Source organism: Haliotis rubra, unplaced genomic scaffold, assembly GCF_003918875.1.
Source record: "Haliotis rubra isolate DU_JTF1 unplaced genomic scaffold, ASM391887v1 Scf78, whole genome shotgun sequence".
In the NCBI taxonomy this organism is placed as follows: Eukaryota; Metazoa; Mollusca; class Gastropoda; order Lepetellida; family Haliotidae; genus Haliotis; species Haliotis rubra.
The window spans coordinates 1,080,963-1,103,368 of NW_025767501.1; the positions used below are offsets into that span (position 1 = coordinate 1,080,963).

Sequence of the window (22,406 nt, forward strand, 5' to 3'; positions counted from 1 at the left end):
TACCTCAGTAACTGAGCTGAAGATCATGTTTTCATTTTTATAATTTACTCTCTCAGCATGACCTGTTTTTCAAAAGATCATGTTTTCTTAACAACAACTCACTCACCCACTCTGACCTGTTTTCCAGAATGTTCCGTTATCGTAATAATAATTAACTCACACACTCTCACCTGTTTTCCAGAAGATCATGTTTTCAAGAAATTGACCCAGACGAGGAGCAAAATGTATGTGGATTCATATAGATTTTCTACCAATGTAAACAATAGTTGAAGCCATTAGTACATATTAAAGGGAGAGATACTGTGTACATAGGAGTCAGGTAATCCCAATCATCATATAGTGTAACAGTAAGCTCAGGGCCACCAGGGTTCCAGTCAGTGACATCAATTAAGTGAGCATGTTTTGATGATGTACTACATAAATATGTATATTTTGGGGGTACTGGAAACCAGTTTTAGTCGACATATCGGCATTAACTGTACTTGAATGCAGCTTATGGGATGTAGCTCAGAGATGATGGGATTCAAAGTGGTCAGTTTGTGAAAATGCTTGTATAGATTTTCCGAGGTTATTTGTATAGATGATTGGATTGTGTTTCCTCAATAAGTTTGGTTGAAAGGGTTAATATCTGTGGGGTATAAATATTCCTAACTTACACTTGTGTCGATAACCTTCAAGTTGTCAAGCTGTTTCATTGGATCGTATGGTTTGACATCATTCAAGTGAAGGAACAAGATTTCAAAATTATACAGTTTTGTAAAGTTCTTTAACCAGTATGTTTGGAGATATTGAATAGAAACAATATGTCTGGGGAAGAAAATTGAATTGTCAAGACAAAAATCACAAATGTATCACAGTATATATTGTTTGAAAAAGTGGCACTTATCTACAAGAACATAAAGTAGCCTTCAGCATTGGCAAATTAATCATTTATGTTTTGCCTTTCTGTGATATTTTATTAGAAAACCAAAAGAAAATGTGTAAAATTGCTTTTCATGTTGGTATATTTATACTCTCTAAGTACTATATACATATGCATACTAAGATGCATGCTAATATGTATTCAGGTACACTACAACAAAGGCCTCTCCTTAACTTTGTAAAACAATTTGGAAAAAGTTTGTGTTAAGAAAAAAGATGTATTCGTTTTTAACTGAGAGCTTGAGACATCGACCAAAGTAACTTGACCAAAAAATAAGGACATTGGCAGTGATTTCCTGGATGGTAGGAACTTGTCCTATTTTCAATGTCACCCATGACAAGTTGTTGCCGAGAGGCATGATTATAAAGTGGTGTTACAGTAGTGATTGTGTGATTCTGTCATGGCAGCAAACATGTAAGACAGAGTGGACATGCCAAAGGTGAAAAACACGACTAACAGTGTAGGTTTGAGGAACCACACACAATCAGCCAGGATACTACTGAAAGACAATAGTCAGCAGTATCAACTTTGTACAATAGTCAGCAACAGCAGGTTTGTACAATAGTCAGCAACAGCAGGTTTGTACAATAGTCAGCAACAGCAGGTTTGTACAATAGTCAGCAACAGCAGCTTTGTACAATAGTCAGCAATAGCAGCTTTGTACAATAGTCAGCAATAGCAGCTTTGTACAATAGTCAGCAGCAGCAGCTTTGTACAATAGTCAGCAATAGCAGCTTTGTACAATAGTCAGCAGCAGCAGCTTTGTACAATAGTCAACAGCAGCAGCTTTGCACCATAGTCAGCAGCAGCAGCTTTGCACAATAGTCAGCAACAGCAGCTTTGTACAATAGTCAACAGCTGCAGCTTTGTACAATAGTCAGCAATAGCAGCTTTGCACAATAGTCAGCAACAGCAGGTTTGTACAATAGTCAACAGCAGCAGCTTTGTACAATAGTCAGCAGCAGCAGCTTTGCGCAATAGTCAGCAATAGCAGGTTTGTACAATAGTCAGCAGCAGCAGCTTTGTACAATAGTCAGCAGCAGCAGCTTTGCACAATAGTCAGCAATAGCAGCTTTGTACAATAGTCAGCAGCAGCAGCTTTGTATAATAGTCAGCAGCAGCAGCAGCTTTGTACAATAGTCAACAGCAGCAGCTTTGCACCATAGTCAGCAGCAGCAGCTTTGCACCATAGTCAGCAATAGCAGCTTTGTACAATAGTCAGCAGCAGCAGCTTTGTACAATAGTCAGCAGCAGCAGCTTTGTACAATAGTCAGCAATAGCAGCTTTGTGCAATAGTCAGCAGCAGCAGCTTTGTACAATAGTCAGCAGCAGCAGCTTTGCACAATAGTCAGCAGCAGCAGCTTTGTACAATAGTCAACAGCAGCAGCTTTGTACAATAGTCAGCAGCAGCAGCTTTGTACAATAGTCAGCAGCAGCAGCCTTGCACATGAGGAGGACAGTTGTACTCGAGAGTGTCCTCAGAAACTACATACCATAAGATGATGATGGCAAAATGATATAAAACTACTGAGTAAAGTCTAAGATCAGTGTGATGAGAGATAAGTAATTGATATCCCATGTTTGTTGTAGATTCATTCTTTTGATGGTCCAGTCATGAAATGTTTCTGGCCTTGTCACCATCTTTATATCCAGTATGTTACAAGAGAAGTTGAAAAAAAAGAAGATAAAACGACATTCTATTGCATCATATCTGATTTTATTAAAAGTTTGCAATGAGAGAATTACTAAAATGAAAATTAATACAGATTTTGTTCCCCAAACATATTTTCATTGATTATATTTGTTGTTGAATCTAATGCTTCATCAGAATTCAGTGATCAGAATTAACAAAAAAGACTTGTAATTGTTATGAAAACGATCCAATGTTATGTTCTGTTATGAGATAAACCATATGCCCATCACCCTCCCAATGAAGCATTGACAATAACTGACATGGAATACTCCTTTCTGGAAACTGTGACTGCACTGTGTTAAACCAGTAGCACATTCTGTCTTTCAGATTGGAATCAAATCTTAAACTCAGACTGTACTTATTCAGCCCCATTTGTATTATATGCCTGATTGTACTTTGAAACAAATTCCTGAACAACCAAGTTCTGGGAAAGTCTAGACACAACTTCATCAATACTGCATAATGAGCATATTTGCTTGATGATAATCTGGTTATTAATATAACGTCTATGCTTAGAAAGTTGACATGTTTCTTAATAGGTTTCTTCAATATGGAGATAAATAAAGAGACGAGATACCAATAAAAGTGTAAAAATAATGAGATCATCTGATGTTTCCAATAAAAAAATGTAGAATCTGGGATCAACTGAACAGAGAAAAACATACTCCATCAATTTCTGTAAGTCCAACGTGATCAAAATGATTAATGCGTACAATGTCTGAAACACAGATACATGTTTAGTCATAAATAAAACTAATAAAACCAATAAAACTCCCAGGAGTGTTTTACCACTTCAGAATGTTAACACTCCCAATCCAAAGAAACCAATCATTGCTATCGCTATCCTGTCAGGAACATCGTTAAGCAATCTCAAGCATGTACAGCTTGTGGTCCCATAAGAGAAATGGTGAAAAAAGTGGCAACAATAATGGAAATAAAGGGCTTTGCAACACAAGTGTAATTTTTATTAAATGACTGAAGATGAGTGAACCGTTGAATCCACATTATCCATTATCAGTTTATAGAAACTAATCTCCAACACCAAGAAGAGCAGATTCTTGATTATAGACATAAAAAATACATGGGTTTTGAAGGCCTTTTCATCTCTTGTAGAAGAGAACCTTGATTCTCTCCTGGTAATGTGCCTTGGCTTGAATTCATTGGGAGCCCCTTGTTCAATACTCATATTGAACCTAACAGTCTGATGGTGGAGAATCTTGATGATTCCATGCTGACAATGTACCTGAGCTTGTACATGTACCCAGTGTATTTTAGTATGGGACCATAGTTCACTTCTTATCATTTAGGTCCTTGATTCATAGAACCTTGGTTCAGTTCTTGTATTGTAGAATGTTGGTTCAATTCTAGTGTTGTAGAACCTTGGTTCAGTTCTTGTATTGTAGAATTTTGGTTCAATTCTAATGTTGTAGAACCTTGTTAATTTCTTGTATTGTAGAATGTTGGTTCAATTCTCATAATGTAGACGTTTGGTTCAATTCATGTACTGCAGAACCGTGGTTCTGTTCTTCTTGTGATTCCACAAGATTATTTGTCCAAGTTTGTCAGTGCTGTAGCCATCCTTGTTGGTTTCACAGAAATGCATACCGGTACCTAAGAATCCCATCACTTTAGACTTTCTTTCCATGTCAAGTTTACCCTGGAATACCGTTCCTCTTGGTGACTAGTCCTGCTTGTTTTAAGTTGAACAAAATGTTAGGTACTTATATCAGTCTTTGTGCCTGCTGAAAATGTTTGGACAAGGACATTTATATTGCCATCTCTTTCTTGCGAAGCATGTTTCTCTTTGGTTGTAAAAAAGCAGAATCTCTGCACTTGTATGCAGTGGAAGTAAATCCAAATTAACATACCAGTATTGCTTTTAGATTAAACAATATCAGCAAATGTGCTGTCTATCACTGTGTTGTCTGATCCGAATCTGTTGTGTGGCAGGAGTGAGTGAGTTGGGTTTTATGCTGGTTTTACCAATTTTGCAGCAATATATATAATAGCACCATATCATACAGAAATACATTTTCCAGGCCTTTGGTCAGATGAGCGAACTATTTAACCACTAGGCTAACCCACCACCTTTGTATGGCAGGAGCATTGCTGGGAACAAAACATTTCTTTTTTAGGAGGATGGGGAGGAAAGATAACCAAGTTCTATGGTTAGTAAACTTTTGTATTGCTATGAATGCGATGTTTCGGTATTGATACTTACACCACTATCAAGCAGGTGATGCCACCAATAGGGAAAGACATGCTTACCTTTTTCATGAACACATCATAACCGAACTTCCAACCATGACCAGTGCCTTTCACACCGAATAGAATCAAATAATCCAGATGTGTTATCATCTGGCACTGATACCCTGGAATATATTATTCTACTTGTAATATTGACAAAGAACAAGTGATCACTGATGCTGGTTCTAGACCATTACATGCTGTTATGGTCAGGGAATCCCCATTTTAGTGGATATGGAAAATATGATATTATAAATTGATGATCCCAAGAGAGCATTCAAGTCGGTACTGGTCCATAGTTAATGTTTCCTTATGGGCATTGGCACTACAATTATGGTTTTCCAAGTGGTGGAATAATTGCTTGGGAAATGTGTCAATGATGTATTGAGTGGGAGATATGTTGTGTAGGGATGATGTCTCCAGCTTGAGTTCATCTGTAATTGTGATTTGTATATATTTTTGTCTGGCTTTGCTTTTTGTATGTATATGGTGTTTTTGTAAATGATCACAATGTGATGAATGGAGTGAGCTTTTTCATTCACAGTGTGCTTGAGACATGACTTGTTTTATTTCTGCTCAAAAAGTTTAAATATAACTGGAATATAAACATACTACTTCATATTTTTAGACAGCCAAATAGACTGTCTTGAATAATGTTCCTATGTAATTAAGTTCAAATGTGGCATCCAAGTACCAGTAATACTAGTTACACCACCCACATTACTCTGTTCCGTCGTACTAGTGAAAGAGTGAGTGAGTTATATAACAGTAAACTGTGATATCAGGCCCACACCGGGCCCACCCATGGTTGATAGTATGGCAAACTCCACACACAGCCAGTCAGGCCGCACATTGTTACCATCTAATCCTCATCAGTTTTATGATGGAATGACATACTAGGGACCAAATCTGTCCCCAACTATGCATACTGTGTGATTAATCTATTTTAGTTGATCCTTTTCATGTATTTTCGTACAGATGATAGATAATGTTCAAATACGACATGATATATTTACTGGTCAGTGGCTGTCAGGGAAGCCATGGCAGTGGTCTCTGAGCCCATCACAGTCACATGATGTGCTACAGAAAAAGAATACAGTGATGTCTGCTGTAAATAACATATATTTCTATGGTATGCTTTGGATGAAGTCTGTGTGATTGTGATGTCATGACCAGATATACCTCGATGCCCTGTAAACCAGACAGGACAGCAAGTACAGGCTCCACAACCAGTGGTATACCTCGATGCCTTGTAAACCAGACACAGGACAGCAAGTACAGGCTACATTACCAGTGGTATACATCGATGCCCTGTAAACCAGACAGAGGACAGCAAGTACAGGCTACATTACCAGTGGTATACCTCAATGCCCTGTAAACCAGACAGAGGACAGCAAGTACAGGCTCCATGACCAGTGGTATACATCGATGCCCTGTAAACCAAACAGAGGACAGCAAGTACAGGCTCCATGACCAGTGGTATACCTCAATGCCCTGTAAACCAGACACAGGACAGCAAGTACAGGCTACATTACCAGTGGTATACATCAATGCCCTGTAAACCAGACAGAGGACAGCAAGTACAGGCTCCATGACCAGTGGTATACCTCAATGCCCTGTAAACCAGACACAGGACAGCAAATACAGGCTCCATGACCAGTGGTATACCTTGATGCCCTGTAAACCAGACAGAGGACAGCAAGTACAGGCTCCATGACCAATTGTATACCTGATGCCCTCTAAACCAGACAGAGGACAGCAAGTACAGGCTCCATGACCAGATAAACCCTTGATGCCCTGTAAACCAGACAGAGGACAGCAAGTACAGGCTCCATGACCAGTGGTATACCTTGATGCCCTGTAAACCAGACAGACGACAGCAAGTACAGGCTCCATGACCAATGGTATACCTTGATGTCATAAAATCAGAGAGAGAATTGTAAGTGGGGAAAATATATTCTGCCATTTTTGGATTCTCGATCGCTGATCAGGCAGTAATGCATATATGTTACATTGCGATAATCACCTGACACATTTAAATCCATAGTTCCAAAGTTTGTTTTCAAAATTCAATTTGTTATATCAAGAAGAATCTTAATGATGGAAAATGTTTTGTATAGTTGTACACCTATTACTTTTTGCACAGACGTTTTTGAACCTTAATGGTTCATAATGGTAGATGTCATCAGGGTTATCGTAGGAATACAATGTAGTTCAGGTCATATGTAAGGGCTTGTTATCTACTTCTCATTTTACATGCATATATAACTGCAGCTGAAAGTGTACACTATGATGTACTGATAAAGCTTAAATGATGTATTGATAAAGCCTAAATGATGTATTGTGCAGTAGAATTAGGACTGATTTTATATGTTAATAGTCTGATTGAAAGATTCATTTGGCCCATTACTGAGGACAGCAGTATGTATGAATGCACTTGTTGACTGCAACACTTTCCCCATCTTACTCAACCATGCTGTTTGGTTTTCTTATCACTAGAATATAGGACTACACTTCACTTGGTTGTGTCATTAACATGGATGTGGTGACTGGGCTAATGTCTGGCCCCATGTATGTTTTGTTCATTTTCTCCTGTAAATAAATTGCTTTTGTAAAGCTCATCTTTCACTGAAATCATGCCCAAACAATGTGCGAAATAGCTTCCAAATTTTGCTAGCCATTCGGGCTAGCTATGCCTGAAAGTTACTAGCCCTCAAAATAATTCACAAGCCCGAAATTTGAATGTAGACACGGGTTTCATCATTAAACTGCTGATATGATGAACATTTTTATTAGGCCATAATCTTGAATGATTTAAAAGTGTGTTATAACTTAACAAGTCGGAGAGAGTGATATATTTACAAAATGACCCATGAAAAGTCTCCAGCCAGTCGGGCCAGCTAGAGGGACAGTGGCTATTTCGAACACTGTGCCCAAAATACATGTTATTTAAATGTGTGTATTGTTTTGTGTCTGTGGAATAAACTGTACAAAACACTTATTTTCTGAATAACTTGTTTTAAGGGTGTAATGAAAAGTGTGCATTTCTGTTATCTTATCCCATTCACAGTCATCATCTGTTGGTCAACACTTTGTTACCGTTTTGGTTTTACATGAGCTAAAATTACAATTAAAATCTACACTAAGAAGCAACTACAAAACTTGAACAAATAGAAAGAAAACCCTAAACATTTGTTTGATAAAATCCATTGTTTATGTATGTAGTCTTTAACCACTGCAAACCCTTAAAAAGAAGTCATAGTATTTTGTGACAGGGGTCAATGCATGTCAGTGTTGCTATGATAAAGTAAAACTCTATTTATTTGTGCCTGTAGATTGACATGCTCCCATTATATTGAACTCCAAATAAGAAAAAGAATTACTTAGCAAATATATTATTATTTCAACATACCACAAACAACTTTAACAAATATGTAAATTAAAGTGACAGAACCCTTTTTCATAATCATTAAAACTCCCAGAAGGATTCATGGTGAATTACTTTGTAATAGTGATTGTACCAGGTGTTCAAGAAATGGTGAACATTATCTGCCCCACTAGTGTGGAGATATAATAATAAGTGTAGCTCAACCACCTTCTCTTCAGAAACTCCCAGAAATACAAGTATGGAACTTGACATATACTGGTATTTTTTCAAGCATTCAGACATTCTTTTTATAAGTGTTTTTATAAGCGTTTTTCTGTTGGAACTGAGGAAACAAATTGTGCTGACATTCAACATAGCTATATTTGTCATATCAAAAGGACCTTAATTTGTGCTGTGTCAAAACTGACAGTTGTGTTTTAAGAAACACTTTGGAAAAACAAAACAACATTCTTATCGGAATCCTTTGTTAAAAAGTATAAAACTTTTTGGAAAAGAAATAAAACTCTTTTGAGTGGCACCTTTGTTATGCATTATGACAATGTGTTATTTTCACATTTGTCCATTCTTCTCTTCGGTGCTTGTGCAGAATAAACTAATTGTCCCCCGCCGCAACGTGGAACGGGGGACTATGTATTCAGCAGCGTCCCTACGTATGTACGTACATCCCGATTCTTGTTAACGCGATATCTCATGAACTGTTGTACCCAATGTCTTCAAATTTGGTGACAACCTACATTGGGGGGATTACCCTGACACCAGTCGATTTGGGTGACCTTGACCATATCTTCAAGGTCACAACAACACTTTTCAAACTGTTGTTAACGTTATATCTCATGCACTGTTGTATCCAATGTCCTCAAATTTGGGGATTACCCAGACACCAGTCGATTTGGGTGACCTTGACCTTATCTTCAAGGTCACAATGACACTTTGAACACTTTTCAAACTGTTGTTAACGTGATATCTCATGCACTGTTGTACCCAATGTCTTCAAATTTGGTGAGAGCCAACATTTGGGGATTACACAGACACCAGTCAATTTGGGTGACCTTGACCTTATCTTCAAGGTCACAATGACACCTTGAACACTTTTCAAACTGTTGTTAACGTGATATCTCATGCACTGTTGTATCCAATGTCTTCAAATTTGGTGACAGCATACATTGGGGGATTACCCAGACACCAGACGATTTGGGTGACCTTGACCTTATCTTCAAGAGGGTTGATAAGCAAGATCAAAACAAGGGTATCTGGCCATGAAGTTTGACTTGAGGTATATGAATGACCTGATATGTTTTGATAATGGTCAGATAGCCAATCCTCTTCCTCTGATTGACATACCTGAATTAGAAATACAAGGGAATAGGAGAACTCAAGGTAAAAAGATTCAGAGTAATAACAAAATATCCACAAGACTGTTTTACAAGAGAGGATGATTTCATCTTCCCAATAGTCCATGTTTTCTTGTGGTTAACAATAGCAACTCCATCCTTTGTTGTCTAAATTTCACAAGTACAAACGTTATTCTCTTTGTGCAAGATTTCAAAGAGCATTTTACAACTATTGAACTTGGTGATAATGTTAAAGGTCTTAGTAAAGATTTCAAAAGATTTTATGGTAGATGTGTAGAGTTTTCCTATTTGAACTTGTACCATATGTTCCCATGTTATTGGTTTTTATTTCAGATGAACTATAGCCATGCCTTTGCATGTGTTTGTGATAGGTGCCATTAGTAGGACAGTACAGTATGAAGTATGGTCGCTGGTTGATAATGATAAATACATAAAGTTGGATATGGTGATATACTATAATGAAGAGATTTCTTGCTTTGTTTCTAACCTAATCTAATCATTTTGTATAGCGCTGAGAGGTTCCAGGTATACTATTCACTGGCGCTTTCACATGTTCACAGTATGTACACAGTATATACACAGTGCCTCTAGGTTTAACAGTCATAGGCAAGTTGGGTTTTAAGTTTGTCCGAAATGTTGATGACATTTCTGATAGCTTGATGTTGTCTGGAAGAGCATTCTGCATCTGAAGCTGCGTTTGCCTTTTGCTGTTTTACAGTGAGGCTTTTGGAGAAGGTCCTTGTCTTGGGAACGCAGTATGCGGCTTGGTGTGTGAAGCTGAACAAGGATAAGAAGGAGCAGAGTCTGTCTTGAGGCATTGGAAGGTGTGGAATAGGATGTTGAACTTGATTCTGCTGGAAACTGGTAGCCAATGGAGTTGTTTGAGAACAGGAGAGATATGAAGGTGCTTAGATGTCCTGGTAATGATTCTGGCAGCTGTATTTTGGAAGAGTTGAAGGTTATGAAGGAGTGTTGAGGATATGCCATATAACAGGGAATTAGAGTAATCTAATCTTGACATGATAAGTGATTGTGCTAGCATTTTAGTTAAATCTTGAGAAAGGTATCTGTGGAGTTTTCCAATCTGATGGAGATGGAAATGACCTGTTTTGCAAACTGCTGCTACTTGTTTCTTCATTGTCATGTTGGAGTCAAAAACAACTTCCAGATTCCGTACTTGTTTGCATGATGTACGAAATCTGGGCGTTGTTTTTGACTCCAACATGACAAGTAAAATACAAGCAAAATACAAAATATGTACATCATTAGGATGTTTTTCCCAAACCAGAAATGATGGGAGTAGTCAGATGTTTCTGTATTTCTCCAAACGGATGATTGTATCAGATGCTGAATACTTGATTATATCAGAATTTCTGGTGCATTTTAGAAATGATAGCTTCTGTTTTTGCAAGTAAATTTAAACACATTTCCTGGATTTCCATTCATTTTACGTGACCAACATTAATTCCTTATTTATATATATTTTACATTATATTGGTTAACTCTTGTCACTATAGTCTTGAAATAAACTAATTAAACAAACATTTAGGCAATAGAAACCTAAGCATTATGTGTTTGCAGCATTTCTTTTTTTTGTTAAATATTTACCCAGGTGAGCTACTATGCTTTGTTTCTGTAGTGTGAACATTACAAATCAATACATAGTTGCAGTGTTTAGGAAGGTGTTTTGAATTTATTGGGTCTTTGAGGCAGTTTGATACTAAGAATTGGTCCTGGTTATTAATTTATTTATTCACTGAAATTTGAAACAATAACATAAGTTAAATGCAAATTATATTGACATGCTAATTTCCAACACTTTCAAAATCCCGATTATTAAATTTAAACATAGCTGCTGTAAGTTTTTGTGAGAGAAAAAATCAGTTAGCAAATTGGAACACATGTGTAACAGAATTAGTAGTTCCTGCAAGATATCAAATTGAATCAGGCAGTATTCCACATGTCTGGAAGAGTAACCTTTAACAAAACTAAACCAAAAAGTTTGGTGGATGAGTAGCATTTGTCACATATCTGACAAGAAAAGACAGAAACATGCAAAAATTAAGTGACCATAATATGTGAACTCATAATATGCCCCTGAAAGTGGTATTCTTTGTAAATAATGAAACATAGATTCTGAAAAAAGTTTAATGTGTTAAAATAAATTTGAAGTGCTTGTGCTCTCTCAAAATGTACCCGAAACTTACTGATTTCTCTTATAGACACAAATTTCTTATCTTCGACTAAACAATCTTATATAATTGGTCAGTTCAATATTAATCTTTTTTAGTAATATGGCAAATCTTCTCCTTGACAAAATACTTGTAAACTTTCTTCCCAGCGCTTGTAATTCAGAAGACGAATCTGAAGATCCACTTAAAATATTAAAACGGTCATAGATTTTTAACCATATTGAACCCAACTTGTCAGTAGAAGAGACTTGTCTGAGAAAAAAAACAGTGACAGCAGGCATTGATATTGACGTGTAAAATGGGATGTAGATTGTGGTGTATTCCCCTTACATCTAAATCAATACCAGCTTCCTCTTGTCAGCTGAGCAGCATTCCATGACAGTGTAAAACTTGCAATTGGATTCTTCTCTTACAGGCCTGTTGGGCTATCTTAACAGTTCCATCATTGCGCTCATCGTCCATGCCTCACAAATGCCTTGTAGCAATGTACATCTGCAATTTCACCTCATGTTACAATGCTGGTATCATGTATGAAATGTACGTGTTTAGTTTTTGCCCCTTTTGCTGTCAATCAAACACATGAGGCATTACGATTGGTGTTTTATCAACTAATTGATTCACAACCCTTGTGGAACCCTCCACTGAAGAGGTATTGATTAATAATACCGGACAGGCACTTTAACCAATCGGGTGAGGGTCTGAACTCCAAACATTGTCGAGAAGACCGATCCCTCTAATCCCTAATCAAATTTTTCCATTGGCAAAGTTTTCGTCAGCCATGTGAGTGTGTACTTCTGTCACCAGCGTTGCCATTGGCTGACCAGTCATAAGCATGGCCATATTGTCTGCCCTGATTCTGATGACTATACCTATTCCTGATATGCTGATAATGACATTAGGCCCTAACCATGTATATCAATCATTCCAGCCTTGTCAAGCTATACATACCCTCTGTGTGAAGCCCCTGTCTGCAGATCTGCCTTAGGAGCAGACGGACAATTTAAACACCTGTGCAACAGAAGATCAAGGCTATAACTGGCTCAGCTATTGGAAGAAACTTGTTAATGGAGACCGCTTAGAGAAATTTGTGCCTTTGGAATTGTCAGACATTCATTCACTTAAACTTTCCATTCAACTTTTTTTAGTTTTCACAAAAATCCTAAAGGTACTATTGTCGTCTGATTTTGACTGTTGAAAAGGTCGAAGATGTGTTTGTGGTAATTGTGCCTTTGTAGCTTTTTTGTGGACATCATTACAAGGGGACAACATTGGAAAGATTTGTCAACTGGAACAAATGGAGAAGTGTTTGTCTGCTATTTTCTGGCAGATCTGAAGACTATCTTATACAGTGAGGAGCTTAAGTCATCCCATCATGCTTTGTGGTTGACAAATAACTCTTCAGTTCCGAAGATTTTGAAACTCCTGTCAGTTTCCTTTGACAGTTGAGCCTTCATACAATACCACTTTAATGAGGAAAAACTTCATTTTTGTCAATTTTGAGTTTCTAAAAGCCTCAAATTGGTGACAGTCATATTTTCAGGAAGATATTATTGCCAAGACTTTGACAATAGTGTTGTCGAGAGACAGTGAGCAATTATTGATCAGAAAGCATCGTGTCTACCTTCACAGTTCTGGACAATCCGCCTCCCTTGTCAGCTGAGGTATTTATAAACAAACATTGCATAGGTTTGTGTTAATGGGACGGCTGCTAATATACCTAACAAGCTCTCACATATACGTCGTTACAGAGCCTGGACGTGCTCTTGCCTTTCAGCTCTACAGTTTGAAAAATTCCAGGTAAGCCTATATTTAATTCTCTCTAAATGCCAATGGTTCCCATTTGGAACGTAATTCAGTGGGAAGGATTTAAGCTCTGTCGTGTTTTGCAATGGATTAGTTAACAGACAAGGATTGTATGATATACATGGTGTTTGGGTTTGGAGAGAAATTATGTCATTAATGAAATGGGATATTTTTAGGTCCTGTGTATTGAGTTGATTAAGATTGAATGAGTGCATAGAAATTAAGGAAACACAGTTAGTCTATTGTAGTGATGATGGATTTGTCGTGTTGCCCTGATGTTCATGATGGAGATGGTGTTGGCAATGACGCTGCAGTCAGTTGCTGTTGGGATGTAAATCATGTCATAATGAGGATGTTGGTAAGGATATTCAGTTTCATTTTATCTGAAATACTCATCAGTAATGAATGTTACATGGAAGATTAAAAGTACTGTCCATACAAAACTTATTTTTGTCAGTCTGAAATTATCTCCTACTGTACTATTTATTAAAAGTGAAATAGAAAATTTGAGTAAATAAATGAGTATTTATGAATAGATGAGTCACCCTGCTTGGAAGTATAAGAGAACTATCCGTGCTGGATCCGACCAGAGCCGATTATCTGCCATAGGGATATGCTGTGTACACTGGTGGCTTCAGGTTTCTGTCATTGCTAAGCTTCTCCTGTCTGTGTTCCTGATTACTGAATGGCATTAATCAGAAAAACTAGACATGTACTTTCATTATGTCCAAAGTTTCCAAGCACTGACATATGCTATGGCATCTTAATGCCCCTTGTTTCATATAGAACACTCTGCTGAAAAAGTGTTAGCAGTATTCACTGAAGTTACTTCATTCACTTGTGGTCTTTGATGGTGATTATCAACCATAACGGAGTGTAGTAGCAGGTACTTTCAATAAAATCATCAGATGTTAATAGAAATAGCATGTAAAGTTTTGTTCAATCAATGAATGATGGTATCTGCCATTTGTCGATAAATATCAGATGTTTAAGAAGGTGCTGTGGTTTTAAATCACAATTGACAAACCAACAATTTACTGAGTTTTTCTGCCAATTCAAATGTGGTCAAGTTTTGGTAAATGTGTTTCTTAGTTGTTTGACATCAATACTTTTGGTAAATAATTTCACAGCTTAACCACTTCATCGTGATTGCCTGAAACACTAATGTACTTCTGAAGTGTGTCAGATTTGTACACACTCGTGTGCGTCTCAATCTTTTCTCAACTTCGCACTTGTCCAGAGCAAGAAATCATCCTGGTCACATGCAATTACTGGATGGTGACATTTTGAAATGCTGTGAAGGTGTTGTGGCTTTGACAAGAATTCCCATGATTGATATAGCTTTTAGTGGTGAACAGTTCACACTACCTTCACCTCAGTGAGAGTATCCAGCAGCTCATCTCTGTCAGCTGTGTCATAGTGAACTCTGACACATCGGAACATGTTCATGGCTACTTGAAATTGTCAGGCAGAATGTAACGTGAATGTGACTTCATTAGTAGCATGCATTCTGCTCCATGTCTGAACAATTGTAAGGATGCCCTAGGCTTTTTTCTTGTGTAAATATGTCCTTGCAAAGATTTGTCCAGAGAGCTGAAAGGAAGCTCCAGCAATGTCCATAGCTTGGGAAGAAACCTTAAAGTTAAAGCTTGTCTAGCAGTGTGAGAAAGCTTAATCAGCATAGCCTTGTTCAAAGTTCAGCAAAATGTTCTCAGTGTGCTTGTCATTGCGTGGAATTTAAGGATGAGGGATGCTATTGTCTGCAACTTCGTGGTATGCATGTCATTGTAAGAGAGTTAAAGAATAACAGATCATAATGTTAGAGACTTTAGAGACAGCGTGCATGTTTTATGATGTTGGATCAGTTAGCAGACTGGGGCAGGCAAATCATGGTATGTGACTTTAAGGATGGTGAAACAGATTGTTGGCCAGAATGCATGACACTGTATTGGAGATTCAGAATTTGGGATCAGATTGACTTTGTGTCATGTATTGCATTGTGAGGATTAAATCTGTTCATTTATTATTGTCTGGGAATTGAACATAATGGGGGACATGTTTTGAGAGTTGTCAGTCCAGTAGTATTCAGTGTAGTGTTTAAACATTGTAGGAACCTGTGAGTCATGGAATTTCTGCTAAAGATCTGAGCATCAAATAACATTTTTAGTGAAATTAAGTTGTGGAATGAATTATGTGGTTTGCGTAAAGTATCACCATACTATCTCAGTAACTGAAACATTCACTGGAAAAATCAGCTTATCTTTTTATACACAAAAGAAAAAAATAATTTAAAAACACATAAACCATGGACACCCAGTATATCTTACTATGCATGGGAATCTTATTTCAGTACTTCACTTTGCCATGTTAGTGTTAGAAGGATGTAGAATTGCCACTTATTTTCCAAAAATATATTCTGGCATTGTTTCAAACTTCATAAAAAATGTCATATTCTTTAAAGATTTGTTAATTGGTAACAATGTTTGATATTTCCATTGGTCAGTTCTTGTCCAGAATACTGTGTCCATACAGACTCGACACAAGAATTTAAGCTATGGTTGTTCCCAAATCCCTCAGAGGTCAAAGCTTTTGTGATTTGTCCATTTGTAAATGAGCTGCCTTTATGCAGTGTGTGGAGTAGAAGGAGATTAGACAAGTGTACTGGCTGAAGGGACACAGCAGTGACTGGTGTACAACCCTGTCGAGAAGCTTGTAATAGGGATATTATTGTCAAGACGATTAGTACTATATACCTCAGCCCTCGTGTCACCATAGAAGGTAAGCCCTCACTGCCAAACCTATCACTGTGTGATCATATAGTGGCTCATGTATGTCTATACTGTAAAAAATGTTGGCAGCAAAATGAACTGGAGAAGATTCATATTCTGTTGGCATGAACAGCTGGACCTTTATTCAATACCATTGTATTATTGAAGTCAAGTGTGTCATACAGTTTCTACCATGAGGTAACAAGGTGATGAGATTATCTCAGTTGTGTAAGAAATCATAGCATGTTTCTGCATCAATTCTTGCACTGAATAAGAGAGTTGGTTGTATGCAATTGTTATGTGATTCCGAACATGCATCAGCCTCTGATGTCACATATTTGCCCACATGCTGTGCCAGAATACTCTGTCTTCACTTCCAGCAGTATATTTATTCCCTAATCCTCTCTCAGCTATTTTACTTCACACTCATCAAGTGCTGAATTCATCCAAATTATCTCATGCTGCTCATGAACTGAAATTGGGTTGGGTTGAATGAAGGTTGATTACAATGGTCCTGAGTAGTTTACTGTTGAGGATGACAGCATCTTTTATCAACCATCACTGCTCTAGTTCAACTAGCGTGATTTCATAAACCTTACTACACAACCATGCTCACACAAAGTGTTCCCTGCTCTTGGCTCCATGCAGTTTCCAAGGTGTGTGAATGCTGTAACTATGCTGTTTTCAGACCTATATCTTCAAACCTGATTTTGTGAAAAAGTTGATAACAAAACAAAATACTTGATTATCATACCCAGGGTAATCAGTGAGTGTAACTTCATCCGACATGACTGTAACTTCATTCTGTACTGGATAATTCCATAGCTGTAGGAAAGAAAATAACTAAAAACTGTCCTGGATTTCCCAATGTAACCGTGTTTCAGAAACTGTTAGAAGGGAAATGAAATTGGTGTTATGCTTGTGAGCCATCCTGTCTCCCAGTGTAGGCCACCGGAGACCTTCATCAGACAGCATGTCATGCAAGTGTTGTTGGGGGAAATCTTTGATTATGCCTGTCATTAGCTTACAGCCACTCAGTGATGTTTAAGAGTCACCATGCAGCCTGTGTAGACTAGGCTGAAGAATATAATGACCATGTTCAGAAGGAATTGTACCTGCTTTATGTAAAACCATTCCAAAATCATGCTCATGATGTAGGCAGAATCGTACCATTGACCATATCCTTAGCAGAGATTTTTCCAGATTATAGAAAGATTTTTGTTGCTTTTAGTCAACCAAATGGTAGTATATAAGGAAATTGCTTTCAGTAGTAACATGTAAATTCTATGCTTTCAGAAGGTAATACATTTTGTTATTTTCAAGGTAATGTTTCAACACTAATTCAGTCATAAAATTTCAGTTCTCTGTTTTCATTTGTTGAAGAAAATTCTATGTGTGACACACATTTGTCTTCTTGTACATGCAAATGGCATGTTCTAAGCTTGCCTCTCTATGACAGTATTTGGAACAACCATATGCACATAGTTTTTCACACAGGACATTTGTGCAAGTTTTTCTCAAAATTGTGTGGGAGAGATAGAGTCTGTACAGGTTTTTCTCTATTTTATTCACCAGGTGTAATGTTTCACAAAAATAAATGAGTTAATGAGTTAAGCACCTCTCCCAACTTGTGTTACATCATCCCTCACATGTTAAAACAAGTTAACTGTATTGGAGGGCTCTGTTCATTCCATGATTGTACCGCCTCATGCAAGCCCTCTTCTCAATTTGCAGAAATGCTGATTGTAGAGGGAGGCTTCCTATCTTAATGGTATGACCGGTTATTTGTGTCTCTTAAGATAATGGAATTAAATGTCCTTGGGTTTCCCAGACCAGCCAGCAACAATTGATGTCACCGATGATGCACTCCAGCTTCTGAAACTCATCTTTTGTGAAGTCAAATACCTGTTTTTCACCGTTTTCAACAAGAGGCTCAACCATGGGCACCTCCTCCACTCCGCCATGCTAACTCATGAGAACAATTTTCTGAAATGGTTTCTGTTAAATGGGTATTTTCTGGTAATGTAATCTGGCTTCCAATATCTCTGCAACAAATTAAAACAATAGCTTTCAATGTTATATTTGTTGCTCTATTTAAAAAATAATGCCAATCTGGAAAAATGTATCAAATTATCTTCAGAATATGATACACAACTAATATAAAGTATCAATAAGATATTTTGTGTAGTTGGAAGGAGCAGAATATAATCTCTAAAAAATGTATGTAAGTCTCTTTTTATTTTAAGACTGCTTGCATGAGAGAATGTTGTTTTTTGTAAAAGTGTTAGTTGTAAAGAAGGAATATATGTAACCTTAAAAAAATGTTGATATCAGCCAAGGATAGAGGACAATGCTTTCTGCTTTTGTGATTGGTAAAAAAATATGTAAAGAGTAAAAGTAACCCTTCTAACTTCATAAACAGTGTGGTATAAATTCTATTCATGGAATCATCCATGTGTTATCATCATGATTTGACAGTTTGAATGGAAGTAACATTTGGGGAGAATTCTTGATTTCTGTAGCCACAAGCTGTTACAGTTAAAGGTTCCAGTGGAGTAGAGGCTGCTTGAGTTAACCGAGACGTCAATAGCGAGCTTGTCTATTTCGCTGTGCAATGTACACCGCCACTCATTTAGCATTGCTGGTATCACACACATGCTTGCCTTGGTCAGGTCTCCTTGCTTGATGGTATTTAGCCTTAAAGGTATGTTGGATTATGTTCTTATCATTATACTTTTGTATTTAACAACATTGTGGGTGTAATATCCATGCTGTCAATATCAGCTGTATTAATTTATAAGTGATGTTATGTCAGTGGCTTGCAGGTATTCTGTTGGCATGTCAGGTATTGTTTCATGTGGTTAATCATCAGGTTGGGCATGGGAAACAAATTTCATATAGACATGGTTATACAATATATCATTATATAATAATTGCAGTAAGGGAATATTTAAAACAGCTTTTCATGTTGTTAAAACTTTGAGCCAGAAATATCTTATTCCTAAGAACAAGTACCATGTCTGATTAGTGATCTGTTTATCCATTTCTGAAAATATGTTTTTGAAATTAAGACATTGAAAGTCATTTTCCCTGTACTGTGGCAGGTGTGTGTAGGAGCTGTCGGAGATTGTGACAACAAATTCATCATATTCTGCTGCTTATGATTCTGCTTTCTCTCAAATTTAAACATCAGGGCTGTAATTTAATGAAAATTCTTCTGGTGCTTCATCTTTGACTTGAAGGCAAGAACATAAAGAATAGTATGATTTCCATATTGGAAAGTATGCTTTACATAGATCTCAACATAGGTGTTTACTCTGTTTGTGTTCTGGAATATTTTGATTACAAATTCCAAAACATTTTAGAAAGCAGTTATGTGCATATATGATGAAAAGAAAGTAAACTAAAGCCTGGTTAGTTTATGTTGAATATTTGATAATTAGGATCAGGTGCAAGATTAGGATCAGGAGTTATGTTTCAAATTATGTGTCAGTGGTTATGCCATTCTTTTGATTGTGGTTGTGATGCATCCCTTCAAATATTCTTGTACTTTTTGAAAAATGTTTTGGGAAAGTTTATCTTCTGTTAAAAGGCTTTTCCTAAAAAACATCAGAGGAAGACAGCACTTTTAGATACTGAAGCCATTACAGTGAAAACCTAAAACTTAAATTTATATAACTTTTTATATGTATTGCTTCTGATGGCTGACCTCAAAGGCTCCAGTCTACATAGGACAATCTTTGATTGTTTAATGTTATATGGTGAGTAGAAATATGGGATAATGTTTCCAAGAAATGCTGTCATCAGGCATGACAATATAGTTTCATTGAACCGGGTTCGATTCCCCACATGGGCACGATGTGTGAAGCCCATTTCTGATATTCCCCGCCATGATATTGTTGGAATATATCACTAAAAGTGGCATAAAACCATACTCACTCACTCAAACTGGTACTGTGTTGTCAATAATCATGATGTGGAATTCGGTACAGTTGTCATGATAAGGCTTATGTTTACAGAATCAGGGTCTCTCTGTTAGGTTCAATAGTTAGTAGCCTTGTGTAGAAAAGCAACAAAACCATGTCCTAATCATGAGAAATCTGTGCTAAAGTGGATGTCAGTTGTATGATGCTGACTTTATCATTAGCAGCTGTTTATAGATCACTGTCAAATAGTGATGACTCCTGGTGTTAATGATGGTACACTTCGCAAACAAGCATTTGTTTGTTATGAAAGGACCAAGACTTGGCTCTTCAAGTAGGTAGTGTATATAATGTTATGCCCATTCTTGATACCTCTGTCTGTTGCTGAAGTCAAGTAGTATGAAGACCCTGCTGTCATTCAGGTAGTCTCCCACTCCAGAGCGAATATATTTTAAAAAGGAATCCAACTGAAGTCTAGAATTATTGGGAAGTTAGACTGGCTCAGTCATGAAATTCAGAATTGTTATAGGTTCCATTTGGATTCTATTTAGTTCACATATGTCTAAATATGTCTGTATTTCAGCAACTAAATGTTTGTATATCATCCACACTACTTTTGATTTCAATTTGGATGTTCAAGGCAACATTTCTCCAAGCGATCTCAGCCCTGTGGCAGTCGTATATCAATGGACTTGCTGAGATAACTTTGAGTAATCAGCCCATAATCATGCTAATGTTCTGTGAAGTGAAACAAAAAACTCAAGAAACCATAATTTAGTATTCCCTTGTTGATCTTAGAATGGGAACTAATTTCTTAAGTGAGGTGAGGTGAAATTGGGTTTAACGTCGTGCTTGAGAATATTTCGCTCATATGACAACGTGCATGCGTGTGTATGTGTATGTGCGGCTGCTTGTACTAGCCCAGACTTAAGCTGGATTTTTAGTGCTAGCTCACTGAGATACCATGCCGCAGTGAAGCATGAATACCCCACTCAGACACAGTATACTGACTCCGAGCCGACCAGTCCTTGTTGTACCCATTAATGCCGAGCGCCAGGCAGGGACCAACAAGTACCATATTTTAACGTCTTTTGGTATGACGCAGTCGGGGGATTGAACCCATGACCTTCCACTCTCCGGGCGGACGCTATTTCTTAAGTAGAGTATCAGCTTTTCTCCAACTCATCAGTCAACATTTGATGGTTGCAGGGACTTCACAGCTTTACTGTAACTAGTTTTCTCACAGTATCAGTTTAAAATAAAAGGGTTCAAACATGTGAGGCCCTCTTTAAGGTGTTTTGCCAACATATAGTTTTCTTATATTGGCTATATGGCATCAAAGCCTCTAAAAGAGATAAAAAAAACCAAATGCCTTGCCTCAGATAAGTGGGATTTTTTTTGTTTTTTTACAAACAGTCATTTGTATAATGATAGCTAATCAACAGATTTAAAATAAGTTGAACTATATTTGTGACTTAGTTCATATAATTTGGTTATCAACGTGGTGAAGAAATGAAAATTTAGTTAGGTCACAAATTGTTAAAGAGCAGTGTAAGTTGATGAATTTTATCAAGATGTCTGTTTTTGTTAACATAAACAAGAAACACAACATAGAAAAAAGTTAAAAGCAAGTATTTGTCATTTGTAAGTGAAAAAAACGAAAACATGTCATAATATACTATGTCATTAAGCTACAGAGAAGAAATCAATAAATGGCATCATTTTTTATTATCACTTGCTCCATACAGTTGACAGGATAAGAATCTATGCTATATTTCTGCACAGCCGGAAGTGATTCTTGCTTTTTTCAATAATTAATTATTGCATATAAGTATTCATGAAATACTGTTCATGAATTCATAAAGTGCAAGTAGTGGTAACTTCACGCTTGTATTTGAATGGCAAGATGGATGAAGTATTGGTTGTATGTTAATGATGTACATATTTTGAGATGGCACACATCGACTGTGTTTATCTCCACAGGCCAGTGCTAATGTCATACAAATGTATTCTGTTGATAAAACCAGGCCATGAGTAGGTGGTCATCATTCTTTATTTCATATTGGTTGTCACTGTTCCTCTGTATCCATCTGTAACATTACTGATGGAATTTCAAGT

The 22,406-nt window shown here is 37.1% G+C and overlaps 1 protein-coding gene across 4 annotated transcripts in view; it reads left to right on the forward strand.

The window, feature by feature from the left end:
• Nucleotides 1-12,565: 12,565 nt before the first annotated feature.
• LOC124260865 (visual pigment-like receptor peropsin) overlaps nucleotides 12,566-22,406 on the forward strand; it is a 99,291-nt gene continuing 89,450 nt past the window's right edge. For 2 of the 4 annotated variants that reach the window (XM_046695186.1, XM_046695189.1), the window contains exon 1: nucleotides 12,566-13,591. The gene's annotated coding sequence lies outside the window, so the exon portion shown is untranslated. Of the gene's footprint in view, nucleotides 13,592-18,992; nucleotides 19,070-22,406 lie in introns of those variants that run through there. The other 2 variants (XM_046695187.1, XM_046695188.1) reach the window with 1 other exon arrangement.